Consider the following 5,099-nt stretch of genomic DNA (forward strand, 5'->3'; position numbering starts at 1 on the left):
CCCCCCCCACCCCCATCCCCCGTCAGGGGGCGAGCAAAGGATCCTGCTACTTGGTTTCGCTCCCTCGTGCTGCAGCACAAGTCCCAAAAAAGCCTTGCCTGAATTTCTTCTCTGGCCTCTTATCAATTTCTATTGATTAAGGAGTCCAAGAATCCTAATCGGTAACAAAATCAACTTAGATCCAATCAACTTACTAATCTCTGAGCAGCCAGGGAGGAATGCTTTTTCAGCCAACTCCAAGCCTTGTCCATTAACCTAGTCTTTCAGAAGAAAAATAGGGCTTCCCTGATGGCGCAGTAGATTAAGAATCCTCCTGCCGACGAAGTGGACATGGGTTCGAGCCCCGGTCCAGGAAGATGCCACATGCAGCGGAGAAACTAAGCCCGTGCGCCACAACTACTGAGCCTGCGCCTTAGAGCCCTTGAGCCACAACTACTGAAGCCCGTGCGCCTAGAGCCCGTGCTCTGCAACAAGAGAAGCCACCACGAGGAGAAGCCCACGCACCACAGCAAAGAGTAGCCCCGCCCGCCACAACTAGAGAATGCCCGCGCATGGCAACGAAGACCCAACGCAGCTAAAAATAAATTTAAAAATTAAATCTTTAGGGTTTCCCTGGTGGCGCAGTGGTTGAGAGTCCGCCTGCCGATGCAGGGGACGTGGGTTCGTGCCCCGGTCCAGGAGGATCCCACGTGCCGCGGAGCGGCTGGGCCCGTGAGCCATGGCCGCTGAGCCTGCGCGTCCAGAGCCTGTGCTCCGCGATGGGAGAGGCCCCAACAGTGAGAGGCCCGCATACAGGAAAAAAAAAAAATCAAATCTTTAAAAAAAAAGAAGAAAAATAAAATTTGGGGAGCTACGGGGGGTGGGGAGGATGGGGAGGTGGAATAGGATTCAGGCTGCCGCCGTCCCCAGCACCGATTGTAGGAGAATGTGAGAACACGTGAGATGATAGAGAAAAGAACCAGCTAGAAGCCAATTGGAAGGGAGCTGCAGAATTTCACAGTACCCTGGCCCCTGAACCTGCAGACATAATCGCCTTCAACAATGAGCTACAAATGGCGAAAGCCTCACTAGTGCTCCTCAGAAACCGTTACCTTCCCTCTAGTGCAATATGACTAAGAGCATGCCTAATCCTTTTATACTTTTCTGAGAATACTGGGTAACCTGGAGGCAATACACTTGAAGTAAGATGGCCCTTCAGTCACAGCGCATCTGTCTGCAACACATTACGGTGGTCGCCTCTTAAGAGCTACGGAAGGGGGAGCCTATGCCCTGCTGAGGATTTGGAAGGATCTGATAGATGGAGGATTTTGTACTTTTATTATCTGAAAGAATCTTGAAGCTCAGTTGGAAGGCTCTTGGAATTAATAGTGTCATGGTGATTTACGTGAGGTTGAAACTCTCATTACCAAGAAAGAATAGAACACTTAAAATGAGATCAGAATCCTAAAATAGTAGAAAGATGAAGTACACGGTCCTATTTGAGTGAAATTCACGTTTTTGAAACTTTAATGAATAACCTTAAATCTAATATATCATTAACATTTAGAGTGTACCTTTTGTGTGGTCAGGCGCCCTCTGCTGTCTTCAAGTTGAAATCTAGAAGAGAAAAAAATATTAACAAAGCACCTAACATCTAATTACCCTCACCACAAATAATCAGTGTAATTGGAGAGATCTCCCAAGTATGCTATAGATGCAGTGGGTCTTTGTGCTTTCCCACCTGGAAAGTGATCATATTAAACCCGCCCACCTACTACACAGAGCTCTTGAGAGAATCCAGTGAAATTTAAAAAGCTTAGAAAAGTAAAAAGCAAAATACAAATTTAAGAGATTCTCTGTGCTGCAAAGTGGGGTCACGGTTTTGAACTGGCTGACGATCATTTCATTTAACAACATGAATTGGTTACCACAACGCGGGGATGTTGTACCGGGACACATGAGACAGAAAACAGAAGACCCAGCCACCAGCTTCAAGGAGGTTTTCTTCTAATGAGACCAACATGATGACATTCCTCAAATGCTCTGTGAAATGAAGCAGGGAATAAGTACAGAAGGAGAGGATGTGGGGAGAAAGGGAAGAGGGAAGGCAAGGGAGGGAGTGACATCAAAACCTTTGTTTCATGTATTTTGTCCAGTTTAATAGACATCTGAGGGGAAAGGGGGAAACCCAGTCTCTCTGCTCCATCGTGGCTGAAAGCAAAACTTTCTCCTCTTTGGGGTCAAAGTGTGCTGTTTAATTTCCAAACATTTGGAGATCTTTCTGTTATTTATTTCTAATCCAATTCATTGATTTGAGGGATCTCAGAATTCAGTGCTCTCCATGTCCCTTTAATTCTGCTTCAGCTGCACCTTACAAATTTAAACATGTTGTTTCGATTTTCATTCAGTTCAAGACACTTCCTGATTCCCTTTTTGATTTCTTCTTTGACCCTTGGGCTACTTAGAAGTGTGTTATTTCGTTTCCAGATATTTGGAGATTTTCTAACGATCTTTCTGGAGAGTAATATTTTTTCTCCACCTGCTTTTGCGGTTTTTTCCTTCATCTCTACTATCCTGCAGTTTCACTAAGATATGTTTAGATATTTATTTCTTTGTATTCACTTTGCTTGGGAATTGCTGGTCCTCGTGAGGCTGTGTGTGGTGGCCTTACAGGTCTGGGATTTCTCTGTCATCCTCTCTTCAGAGGACGCTGTTGCCCCCTCGTCTCTCTCTTCTGGGTCTCTTAACCTCTCTTCTCCATTTTCCCTCTGCCCCTCTGTGCTGCATTCTGGATAATTCCTCCTGGTTTATCTGCTGGTTCGCGGATTGTTTGCTCAACCCCATCACATCTGTCTCACTTGTCCATATAATTTTTTTATTATGATTAGTAATTTTCAGAAGTTCAATTTTTCTCAAATCTGCTGGATCACTTTTATAGCTTTCAGTTCCCTGAAGATGTTTTCACGCTGGTCTTGTCCTTAAATAATGTATGTCAATCGGTCTGTGCTGCGGTGACGCTGCTCGTATCCTTGAAGACCTGCTCGTGAATGACCTTTGAAAGATCTCAGCGAAAGCATCTTTTTCCCAAGGGTAATTGCTTTTGCTTCTGCCGGACAGCCTCGGACACTGCCAGCTCATGACATCCTGAGTCCAGATTAGTGTCTTAAGTTTCTTTTGGACAACCCAGGTGATGTAAATTGAGGCTGGGCATCCAAGGCAAGCCTGGATGTGGCTACAGTATCTCAGGGACCTTGCCTTCCCACATACCCCGCTCGGCACTGGGGTGACTCTCTCTGTTCCCAACGTTCTGGGCAGCAGGCTTACTTCTGCTCTACCCTCATCCTCAGGCACAGCTCTTGGCACCTCAGCTTCACCCGCAGGGAATGGCCCTGTAGCTCCCACCTGGGACAGCCTTGGATTTGCTGAGCTTCCTCCTTGCCCTTCGAGGCTGTCAAACCCAAGTCAAACATGGCAACCCTCGCCCATGCCGGAAGCAAAAGCCGTCTCAGAGCCCAGCCTCTACTCAGTTTTTTTTCTGTATGTACCTCCCGTTAGGTTCCGATTTGGTGATTCTTTACTCCTTGTTACCCTTCTGATGCCTTTAAGAAGACTCATTTCAACATTTATCCATCATTTTCTAGTTTGAATGGGAGGATTGGTCCAGATAACTTAGTCTACCATATTACAGCACTGCTTCAGTCTTTAAATGGTATTTTTCAGCGTGTCATTAATACCCTAACTGTTAAAGTTCGGAAAATACAGGCACAGCCTGTCTTTCTTCGCTCCCACGCACATCCACGCTTAGCATGGGGGGGAGTTTCCTGCTGACTGATTTTAAGCAAAGATCTGTGTTGTAGTTTCACTCATCTGCTTGGCTCACATGTGCAGGGTTTCTTCATCCTTGCCATTGCCCCATCTTCTTTATCACCCATCTCGGAGCCATCACGTGAGGATCAGGGACATTCTGTAAGTCATCAGATGCCAAAACTGGGGAGGGGGAAACACCAAAACCTAGACAATAGTGCAGGAAATGCAACAAAAGACAGAGCCATGCTGGGTATGTTAACTGCAAACTCGAAACGGACCCGTAACATCACAGCGAGTCAGGGAACAGGCTGCGATGAAGCCAACGACCTTGCGTGCCGCCCTGTGAGCCTGCAGCTGCTCATCTGTTTCCCGGCCACTGTGTCCCCTAAACCTACCCAAACGCAGCCCAAAGCCAGCTACCCTGCACGCAGATTCCGAGGCACCAGCCTAGAGAACACGCAGTGTGCGAAACTGCAAATCTGTCCCCAAGGTTAAATTTGTTTTTAAAAAGGTAAAACTCCTTGCCCAAATAGTTGGAGATATTGGTGATTCTTTAAGTTGATTTTTTTTTTTTTTTTTGTGGTACGCGGGCCTCTCACTGTTGTGGCCTCTCCCGTTGCGGAGCACAGGCTCCGGACGCGCAGGTTCAGCCGCCATGGCTCATGGGCCCAGCCACTCCACGGCATGTGAGATCTTCCCGGACCGGGGCACGAACCCGTGTCCCCTGCATCGGCAGGCGGACTCTCAACCACTGCGCCACCAGGGAAGCCCTAAGTTGAGTTTTTAAATCCCCATAATATCACTGTTTTGAGCATCTGGCCCTTTAATCCTGCCTGACCCAGGAACCAGCTCGGTTTTCAAGCCTGATCATCTCACAGTCAACAACTTATGCTCAGGGTTCACAGCCATAGCCCCTTAAATTCCAGCTGCCTGGCTTTGAAAATAGATCCGCTCGGCACTAAACGTTCTAATTCTCCAGAAGAGCTGTTCTCTCGCCTCTTCCAGAGAGGCTCTGACCTCAGGCCATCTGGAGGGGGCCAGGTGTTAACCCTTCACGGAAACGCAGTTCTGAAACCTAGGTTCTGGGCAGAGACCTAACCACATCCTCCTATCCTTGGCCATTAACTGCGTCATTCATGAATGATGCAATTAATCTAAAACATGTGAAATGCAACAAAGACTTCTTCTACATCAAAACCTGAGAGTCCTACGTTGTTAGAAAGCACTCAAAGACCGGACTGGAGAATTGGTTAAGTGGTGCCCAGTATTTCAAAGGCATGCCAGGAATAATGTTCATGTTATCTGATTTCCAA

This window comes from Neophocaena asiaeorientalis, unplaced genomic scaffold (genome assembly GCF_003031525.2).
Source record: "Neophocaena asiaeorientalis asiaeorientalis breed wild unplaced genomic scaffold, Neophocaena_asiaeorientalis_V1.1 scaffold40, whole genome shotgun sequence".
Taxonomy (NCBI): domain Eukaryota; kingdom Metazoa; phylum Chordata; class Mammalia; order Artiodactyla; family Phocoenidae; genus Neophocaena; species Neophocaena asiaeorientalis.